Genomic DNA, 11,332 nt, shown 5'->3' on the forward strand with positions numbered 1-11,332 from the left:
TTTTCTGAGGGTGGGAGGCCAGAAGCTCCTGTCTCTTGTGGGAAAGTTATTCCCGTGAGATCTCTTGTACACCTAGAAAGAAGACCTGGTGAGAAGATAAAGAGGAGGGGCCCATTGCACTTCCAGGGACCCGGGAAGGCTCCTGACAGGCTGAAGCCAGAGTCATCACGTGGAAGGGCAGTGGGGGAGGGCAGATGGCACTGGAGGGAGAAGGGACTGGGGGAGTGAGGGAGAAGCAGGGAGAGCACTGGGGCATTTGAGAAACTACAGGCAGACACGCAGAGGGGCCAAGGTTGGGGTGTTTATTCTCATCTTGCACAACTAGGTTTGCACCATTACTTACGGAGTGGAAGACTGCCAGAGAGGTTCGGAATGGCCCCAAGTGACAGTCACAGACCTTAGGTGACTGTTTCCCTAGAGTAGAGTTCTCAGAATCAGAGCCTTCAGGTCCAAAGCCAGGAGAAGCCCCCCTCCGGGAACTCCGTTTGCAGCCACTGGGCTCTGCCCTGCCTCCGCCTGCCCCACCCCGGACAGCTCCGCCAGCAGAAGACACTTCCTCCCACCCAGCTGGCATCTGTCTGGGTCCAGGCTCACCGAGGCTCATCCACACCAGTGAATACAGGCTTCCCACCCTTCCCAGCCAAACACCAAGTCTTCTCTTATCTGGACAAAATGGGGGGTGGGGTGCTTTCGACAGTGCCCCTTCATCATTCTTGGGTTTCCTTGTTCTGCCCTGAACACGTGCACTTATTTCTCCTCAAGTGGGTCTGTGTACTCTGACATCCTGCCAGCCCCCACCGCCGCCCCCTCCCCAGCCCCACCGTGTGCCAGCGTGCACTTCTCCAGGCTCTGGGAGTAGAGCAGGGAAGAAAACAGCTTGTCGATATGGGAGGTGGGAGAAGGCGGGCTGGGCGCAGGGGAGAACTCAGGTTCTTGATTGTTGACTATGTACCAGGCATTATGCAAAGAGCTTTACACATGGTACTACGTCTTATTCTTACAAATATTCTTGTTCTTACAAAAATGGGATCATTATCCGCATTTTGCAGATGAACAAACTGAGGCTCAGGGAGATGAAATGAGTCAAGCGAAGTTAAGTGAATGGTGGAGCTGTGATTTGCCCTCCTCTGCGTCCGACCCTAGACACGCCAACTGATACGTTGGAAGACCAGCCCTGTGTCTTGAGCATCTTTGGACTCTACATTTAAAGATCTTATTTATTTAAGAGAGAGCAAGAGAGATCACAGAGGAAGAGGGAGAAGCAGGTTCCCCGCTGAGAAGGGAGCACGACACCGGCTCGACCCCAGGACCCTGAGATCATGACCCCAGCGGAAGGCAGACGCTTCACCCACGAGCCTCCCAGGTGCCCTGAGCCTCCACATTTAGAACCGTGTCTTGACACAGTAGGTGCTCAGCGCTAAGCTCTGAAAGCACTGACTCACTATTATGAGCAAAACACATTCTAGCTGTATTTCCTCTAGTTTCTCTTCTGGCTTCAAAACCACAAGCTTTTCCACATGAGCAATCTCTCATTTTCCCTGGTGTGCTGCCAGGCCGTGGTGCTCCGGCTTCTGACAACCTATTAAATAATTACGTTCTGTCTTCACATGTTTTATGAGCTTTTTCCAATGACCCAGCTCCGGAGATAACGGGAGGATGGATGCAACTGTGTTGGGCCAGGGCTGATGGATGGTCTGCCTTTGGCAATTTTCAAGTGGAAGAGAAACAAACTCAGAGGCAACATGTTTTCCCTCTGACTTGGATGCCCTCCGCTAAATCACACCAGGCCAGGGTCCTAAGGTGCCTAAGCAGCTCTGATGCCCTGGACTGGAGCCCCTTTGCGGCTGGTGCCAGGAAAGCCAGGGTGAGCCCGGGCTGCCCCTTGCTCAGCACCCACCTCATCTCCCTTCCCACTTACATCTTGGTCAATAAAAAAGTGGTAAACCATCTCAAGTCTGAGTGTCCTTTCCTCTGGCAGCTCTCTCGCTTGGCTTCTCTGTCTAGAGAATGTTTTCTACCTTTGAGTGCGAGCACATTCTCTTTGACCACCCTATGAACTTTCCTTTTTCACGGAGTTGAGACTGCTCTTCCTCCAGAAAAGAGAGAAGAGAGGAGGGGAGGGGAGGGAGGCGAAGGAAGGAAAGGCGCTGCCATTTGCTGGACCCATAGGCTTCTCACAGGCATGTTGTTTAACCGCCACAGAGATTGCTGGTTCTGGGGTGCACACAAATGAAGGCAGTCGCCCCAAGTCGTGGTGCAGGCAAAGGCAGAGAGGGAAGAGAAGGGGCTCCACTGGGAGATGTTTGCTGAATGTGAGGCGCAGGTGGAGATGCTCAGCACACAGGGAGACAGAGCCAGGAGCTGGGGCAGGACACACAGGCCAGAGATCAAGTTACGGCAGTCAGCAACGTCAGTCAGCGACCCCTGCTTTCTGAAGGGGCTTGAAACCACCTGAAACTAGCAGCTTCCCGTCTCTACCCAGTCCCCACACCAATCACAGTCCACAAATTGGCACATTTTCAAAACCCAAGGGACTGTGCCTTGGTCCTTCTATGTGGGTCTCCTTCAGAGTATAGGGGGTAGAGGAGGCAGCTAAGGACAAGGGCAGGAAGGGCTCGAATGGGGGAGACGAGGACATGGAAGGAAGGGCGAGAAATCAACACCATGGAAGACCCTCAGAAGAAGTGTCTACAAAGAACATTCTCGAAAACCAAGGCAGGAGGGGAACAGTAAGGAGGCTGCTGTCAGGGTCTGAGGCCCAGAACTCCCCTATGCCCCTGCCCAGCCTGGACTCAGAATGACTGTGGGGTGGCTGCCCACCCCTATTCAGAGCTGCTCAAGTCCTCTGAGTTTATCATAGCATTGCTCTTAGTGGGGGGAAAACAGAAAATAAACAGAGGAGGAAAATAGAATGAATAGCCAGGGACACCTGGGTGGCTCGGTTGGTTAAGCATCTGCCTTTGGCTTGGGTCATGGTCTCAGTGTCCTGGGATCAAGCCCCACGTGGGGCTCCCTGCTCGGTGAGGAGCAGCTTCTCCCTCTCCTTCTGCCCCTTCCCCTGCTTGTGCTCTCTCTCTCTCTCTCTCAAATAAATAAATAAAATCTTTTAAAAAATTAAATAAACAAAATGAACAGTCAAAAGGTGATTACTTGAATAAACTACTCTGAGCTTTCACCAGAAGCCCCCATCTACAATGTTCACCAGTTTCCATTGTGTAAATTCTCCTACCATGGATTATTTAAAGATACTTATGATTATAACTAGCTTACAAAATTCTTGAATATTGAATGACTCGGTCTTGCAAGAGGAGAGTGCTAAATACTAGATGGTTCCAGAACACCACTGAAGCTTCCACACTGTTACTAAGAAGAATGAGTTAGAGGTGCCTGGGTGGCTCAGTCAGTTAAGCGTCTGCTCAGGTCATGATCCTGGGGTCCTGGGATGGAGCCCCCCAGGGAGCCTGCTTCTGCCTCTCCCTCTGCCTTGCCACTCCCCCTGCTTGTGCACTTTCAATCTCTCTCTCTAATAAATAAATAAAATCTCAAGAAAAAAAAGAAGAATGAATTAGTCATCCGTGGAATATAAGAAACAGTGCAGAGGATCATAGGGGAAGGGAGGGAAACCTGAATGGGAAAAAATCAGAGGGAGACAAACCATGAGAGACTCCTAACTCTGGGTAGCAAACTGAGGGTCACTGGAGGAGAGGTGGTTAGGGGGATGGGGTAACTGGGTGACGGGCATTAAAGAGGGCACGTGATGGGATGAGCTCTGGGTGTTGTATGCAACTGATGAATTACTGAACTCTGTATCTGAAACTAACGATGTTCTATATGTTGGCTAATTAGATTTAAATTAAAAACCAAGAAGAATGAGTTAGAATCATACTAGTTATCTTGGATATATTTCTATTAAATTTTGTTGAGTAAGAATAACAAAGGCAGGGAATTATGTCATGTGATCCCATGTATGTAAAACAAGTAAGTATGTGGGTGCAAGCATATGGGTGATCATATGAATGAGGAGAAAAATGCGGATGATACACATTAGGCTGCTGGCATGGGTTATCTCATGGGTGTTAACATGGAAGGAGAGGGAAAAGAGAGAAAAGGGAAAGCAAGAAACAAAGTAGAAAAATACTGGGTCTTTCTATCTTAGTTTTTAAAAAGCACACATAATATATGAAACACAATTAAATTCATTTTACATGAAAGTGCATATGTGTAACAAAAATTTTTACAAACCGAGGCAAAGTAAGGCAAAAGCAACGTAGATGTGCTCAGTGGTGAACAGTATGTATTAACTGACATATGCTGAAACTTTTACATGATAATTATTAAAAAGGAAGAATAAATAATGCATTAATAAAATAGTACATTAAATTAAAATTTAATTTTAATTAAATTTTGCCTCCTTAGGCAAAGATGTGTATTCTGTTTGGGAAATAAAGGGAAGGTGAGCAGGGAAATATGGAGGGGTAACCCTTCATCTCATGGATGTTGACTTTGTGTCCACAGTGGACCACCAGGCAGAAGGGGATGCTGTCCTGGAGAAACAGTAAGAGGAACGCTGACTTACTCTGCCCTGAAGGTAGCCAGTCAACCCTGGGACAGAGAGGAGGGGTCCTATTACCCAGGCTAGTCAACTGATCAGGAAATAACTTTTACAAACTTTTAAATGGACTATAACATGATTTTTTAAAAAAGATTTATTTATTTATGATAGACACACAGAGAGAGAGAGAGAGAGAGGCAGAGACACAGGGAGAGGTAGAAGCAGGCTCCATGCCGGGAGCCCGATGTGGGACTCGATCCCGGTTCTCCAGGATCGCACCCCGGGCCAAAGGCAGGTGCCAAACCACTGAGCCACCCAGGGATCCCCTATAACATGATTTAAATATATATTTGTGGATATGAAAAATCAAGCCACATAGTCACAGAAGTTCAAGAGCTGAACTTCTTGGAATTTAAATCTCTTAATTACAGTCTGAGTGACAGAACATGGCAGCAATAATTTTCCCCTGATATTAGAACATTCTCCCAAGATCAGAAGCACAGAATTCCCAATACTTTGGGCTTCTCTGTGTATCTAGAATTCTCACACCAGATGTAGTTAGTTGAGCTCTGGCCAGGCTACACTGGGGTGTAGCCCATAAATCAGCTCGAAGAATGCCTCGGTGTGGGTTAGAAATACCTTCAGAACCTACACAGTTTCCTAACGTGATAGGGCATCTTATCCTCCCTGTTCTGAAAATGGGCTACAAGTACCAGAGCCGCCTAAATTATAGGAAGGAAGAGCCGAGAGCTGAGTTTGGTTTCAGCTCAGTCCAGTGCGACCTCATCATCGGCCCTGGATCTGGGAGGTCATTTCTCACTGTCCTTTCTTATGGAGCAGTTAGTGCAGCCAGGACACATGCCACCCCCTAGATCACAGGGAAGCAGCCAGGCTGGTAAAAGCTTCACGCACAGTGGCAGTATGGAGTAGGTTGAAGAAAAAGGATGATGTGTACCTGTGTGCATGGATGCGCACCTGTGGGTGTGTGTGAGGGAAAGCACGTGTGTGTGTGCTTGACTGTAAAACATTTTATTATAACCATTCTGCCCATTAACACTTGCCCTGATATATAGACAAAAACAGAATTCAGTTTAGAAAAAAAATGACTATGTAATGTACCATGCTGGGAACTTGAAATGAGTAGCATACAGTTCTTTCGGGAAGGAAAAATACAGTCTATGGGAGGGATAAGACAAAGGCACAAATAAATTTTTATAAAAGACAGAATACATGTGTTAATATATGTGTTGTATCTGAACCAGTGACATCTCATTTCTAAGAATAAAGAAAGCTAAGAGGAAAAACGAAAATGGTGATGGCCCCATTTCATTCTGACACCCAATAATTTATCCAAAGGTGCCTCAGTTTAAAAATAATGACAAGTGCATTTCTCTCCTCTCCATAATAAGTAGCATAAGAGAGATTCGAAAGATATTGCATATAGAAGCTCAGAACTGAAATAAAAATTGCGTGGACTAAGATTAAGTTTCTTCTGTCTGAGAATAGGGGCTGGAAATAGAAATAAAATTGCATTATGGTAAAACAAACAAACAAACAAATATATATATATATATATATTTCTGCATATCCGAATCTGTAGCCTGCGAATTATACCTTCTAAATATAGGCCAGGAACTGAGTTTTTTTCTTTAAAGATTTTATTTATTTATTCACAAGAGACACACAGAGAGAGGCAGAGACACAGGCAGAGGGAGAAGCAGGCTCTGGCGGGGAGCCCGATGTGGGACTCAGGATCGTGCCCTGAGCAAAGACAGATGCTCAACCACTGAGCCACCCAGGTGCCCCCAGGAATGAGGTTGATAGTCTATCTACCTATCTCTCTAGCTAGTGTGTATATTTGTGTGTGTGTGTGTGTGTGTGTGTGATATACATAATGTTAGATATTAATATAATTTTGAAGAATATTCAATACTCATATAATATTGAAGGAAAAGATACTGTGGGGTCTGAGACAGAGACAGGATAATGTAGTGGTCCTCAAACTAGGGTAAAGATTGGTATCAATCAGCTTGAGAAAATATGGATGTCCCAAAGATTCTGATTTAATTGGTTGAGGTATGGCATGAGCATCAAGGTTTTTACCAAGTTCCAGGTAGTTCTAATGTGCAGTCAAGGTTGAAAATCACTGAGAGCAGGAGAGAGGTTACAAGAGTAAAACAGAAATTTTGAAAATTTTAAACATGATTGCTAAAATTAAACAACAAATCAGCAAAATAAACGAAATGAACTGCGGTAAAAATGCCCTAGGAAACAGAGCAAAAAGAGACCAAGACATAAAGAAAAAAACAAAAGAGAGAAGGATGATCTACCAACTAGTTAGAGTTCTGAACAGAGAGAACAGGAGGAAATACAGGGGAGAAATTTTTACCAGACCTGAAGGTGGTGAATCACTAAAGACTCACTGATAAACCAAATAAAATGGTCATAGACTAGTATATCATTATGAAATTTTAGAACAGCCAGAGTGAGAGAGAACATCCCAAAGGACCGCACAATTTAAAGACAAAATACTATGATACATATAAAGGAATATAAGGGAGATTGACATCAGTTTTCAGGAGCAATACTGAATTTAGAAAAAAATGGACCAAAGCTTTCAAATTCTAAGAGAAATTTACTTTAAACCCATATTCTGGAAGATCATCAATGATGTGGGAAGGGCGGTAGGAGCAAGGCGTGTGTGGGGGCAGGTAGGGGTGCAAGTGGGTGGGGCTGGGGGCGGGGGCGGGGGGCGGATGACTAAAGCTAGAGGTAGACACTCAAGGACTCACCTGTGTTACCTCTCATTCACCCTTCCCTAGGAAGTTCCTGCATGTTGTAATCCGTGAGAACAAATCAAGGAGAAAGACATGGGACACTAAGAACGCGAGATTCTACGTGGGAGAGCGTTAGCGGCAGTCCTAGAGTTACACTCCTGCGTGACCGCTATTCCATCTGGAAGGGTACAGAAAAGAGAACTTGACGGCTAATCTCATATAATGAAATAATTTTTTAAATAAAGATGCATGAAGATACTGATGAAGAAGAGAAAGGTAATCAGAAACTAAGAAAATAGAAAAGCGTTTAAGCAAGGAATTTAATCCTAATACTGGCATTTTAAATTCTTTGATCTATGAAATCTTCTTATATAATCAGTTTACCTCTTTTATTTTTCTTTTGTACTTTCTGCTTTTGATTATCATGCTCAGAAAGGCCAGGGTGGCTCAGCTGGTGAAGTGTGGGACTCTTGATTTTGCTCAGGTCATGATCTCAGGGTTGTGAGATCTGCAGGATCAGAGCGCAGCACCGAGTCAGTCTCAGTCTGTGCTCAGCCCAGGTGGGCTCCCGAGCCTGCTTGACTCTTCCTCCCCTGCTCCCTCTGCCTGCCGCCCCCAGCGCCCCCTGCCCACGCGCTCTCTCGAACTCTGGCAAACGAACAAGGGGTAGGAGAAGGGGAGGCAGGCACCGGGATGGGGGGACTGGGTGACGGGCACTGAGGGGGCCACTGGACGGAATGAGCACTGGGTGTTATATCATATGTTGGCAAATCGAACTTCAATTAAAAATATATTTTAAAAAAGAAAGGAACTATTTTTCTGCAGTGGCTAGTGTAAATAAGTACTGATAAATATTTTTGGATATATTAATTTTTTTAAATTTTTTAAAAAATTTATTTATGATAGTCATACAGAGAGAGAGGGAGAGAGAGGCAGAGACATAGGCAGAGGGAGAAGCAGGCTCCATGCACCGGGAGCCTGACGTGGGATTCGATCCCGGGTCTCCAGAATCGCACCCTGGGCCAAAGGCAGGCGCCAAACCGCTGCGCCACCCAGGGATCCCGGATATATTAATATTTTATAGATGGTGCTGATGAAGGGATTAAATTTTTATATACAGCAATGATTTTTCTTTAGGGCTACCAACAGGCATTTCCTGGCTAATAACTTTTGAGCAGCACTGGCTTACATCAATGGCTTTTAAATTTTTCTGACTATAACTCACAGAAAGAATTACTTTGTATGTAATGGTCAAGTTCACACAATCATGCATACACATATAAAAAAATTTTTTTTTTACTTATGATAGGCACACAGTGAGAGAGAGAGAGGCAGAGACACAGGCAGAGGGAGAAGCAGGCTCCATGCACCGGGAGCCCGACGTGGGATTCGATCCCGGGTCTCCAGGATCGCGCCCTGGGCCAAAGGCAGGCGCCAAACCGCTGCGCCACCCAGGGATCCCCACATATAAAAATTTTAAAAGTTCTACAAAGGACTCTAGTTAATACTGCATTGTATATTTAAACGTTTTTAAGATAAAGATATTAAAAGTTCTTTTTTCTTAAAGATTTTATTTATTTATTCATGAGAGACACAGAGAGAGAGAGGCAGAGACAGAAGCAGGCTCCATGCAGGGAGCCTGATGTGGGACTCGATGCCAGGTCTCCAGGATTAGGCCCTGGGCTGAAGGCAGGCGCTAAACTGCCCAGCCACCCAGGCATCCCTAAAATTTCCTATCATAAGAAACAAAAGTGTGTAACTACGTGTGGTGGTGGATATTAACTGAACTTACTGTAGTGATAGCTTTGCAATATGTATAGACATTGAATAATTATGTTATACACTTAAAACTAATACAATGTTCTATGTCGATCATATCTCAATACAAAAAAAATAAACATTTCCATGAAATAACTCACATACTTACAAAAAAAAAAAAAGAAAAGAGAGATAGAGAGGCCATCTCACCTCAAGATCAAACACACATTTATCTATGTTTTTCCCTCGTACGTTTATCTGTTCATTTCCTTTAAATCTTTAAACTACCGGGAATTTCCGGTGGAGGACTTGTGAGGAGCTGTGGGGGGACCGGCTGTGTGCAGGCACCCAGGACCTCTCATGCACCTGCACAGGCCCCTGGGCAGGACTTGAACACAGCTGATGTGAGGCTTGGCAGCAGGCTTTGGCATCTTTCCAGAATGTGGGAAAATGGGAGACTTCAGAGAAGCTGCTCCTGGCTTCACTGTGTCCCAGGGATTTGGTCAGAGACAGCTTCCCACGGCCTCCTGGTTCTGATGGGGTTTGAGGCTTTCTGCCTCACCTCCTTAGGGTACAAGCAGGAAGCTGTGAAACTTACCTGCAGCCTGACGCCTGCTCCTCCAGTCATTCATGCCGCGGTCACCTGGTCCACTTTGCAGTCAGGGTCGCTCTGTTCAAGGGCCACAGGGACCGAGCACCCTTGGTTACTTCCTTTCTCTGACTGTCTAAATACTGAATTTTCAGGATCTAAAAAGGGCGTCTTGTTCCCTGACCAGCTAAATCTATGAGCCTTACCCTGCCTTCACGCTAGATGCTAGTAATTTACTTCTTGGCACCATTCACTGAACAGTTCATTCTCTCCCTCACAGATTTTCTTCTTCGTTATTTCGTTACCTTTGAAAGATCTTCTTATATGTGAGATTATTTTATGTACTTGGCATCTGTTTTCTGAACTTTTCGTCACATTCCATTTATTCCCAGCTATCTTTTCTGGTGCCAGAACCACATTAATTTGTGTACATTTATAACCTTGTTTAAAATGGGTGAAGAAAAGAAAGAAAACAGGTGAAGAAAACCCCTCTTACTATTCTTTGACAGACTTTTTTTCAGGATGTTCTTACAAATTTATTTTAATAGAAAAAGTTTAGAAAAGTCAAAAATTCGGTCAGATCAGCCATTTAAAAAAATCCCAACTCTTATGTCAACTGTATTTCACTTAAGAATAATAATAAAATAAATGCTAAAATCCTGATCTGGAATTTTATAAATTATAAAAGTAATAATAAATGTTAAAATCCTGACCTCCTGGAATTTTATGAGAGTTTTTTTTCATGTGGAGACCTGACAGCTTTAGATTAGTGTGTCTTCCCATCTGGGAATAGGTATTTCTCCATGTTATTGACACTGTCTAATGCCCCACAGTAGAGTATGAGAGTTTTCTTCAAAGAAGCCCTGCACCTTTCTTGTTTCTGGATACGTGTTTTACAGTATGTGGCTGTCAGGAATGGGATTGTTTCCCATTGCATATCCTAAATGGTGATTGTTGGGGGTTCAAGCAGGGAGGTGACTGGTTGCAATTCTGGGCTGGGGCAGGAGTAGGGGGGAGGGCGAGGCACTGCATATCTGTAGGGCCCCCGTCCTAGCATGGCCACTGGTCTTACCCTCTGTCTCTGAATCACCAGCTTCTTCTCCCCAGGTGGCTCCTTCACAGTCAACTCTTCAGGAGAGTGACTAAGTCCCAGGAGTTATTTAGCCCAGTCCCTGCAAATAGCCCCGTGGGGACCAGGAGTTAGACTTTCAAGGCATTGAGGAAATCTCAGGATGACATTCTGAAGCCAGCAAATATTGAAGGTCCCACTGCTTCCTCCTCCCTCCTTCCTCAGACTCTGGCACAGGAGAGATGGCCCAGCTCCCAGGAAGCTGCTTCTAATTAGTCTGGGGCCTCAAGGACCATTTCTCTGCCTCTTTCTCAAAAGGCAGGCCGCTTGAAAATGTGCTGAGATGACAAGGTCTCCCTGGAGAGAGGGAACCTGGCAGATGCCTCTCTAGGGTGTGAACGCCACGGATTTCTCACTCCCCCCTTGCCCCTCCTATGGTGCTTGACAGCGAGGCCAGCGCCTAGCAGGACATTTTCAAACAGGAAAATGGAAAAACACCTAAAAACTTCCATATAAAAATATTCCAATCGCTCGGAGGTAGTAGGGGCCTGTGCAGGAATGTGATTTAGAGAAAGGTGTGGGAACCA

This window comes from Canis lupus, chromosome 23, assembly GCF_048164855.1.
Source record: "Canis lupus baileyi chromosome 23, mCanLup2.hap1, whole genome shotgun sequence".
NCBI classification, from domain to species: domain Eukaryota; kingdom Metazoa; phylum Chordata; class Mammalia; order Carnivora; family Canidae; genus Canis; species Canis lupus.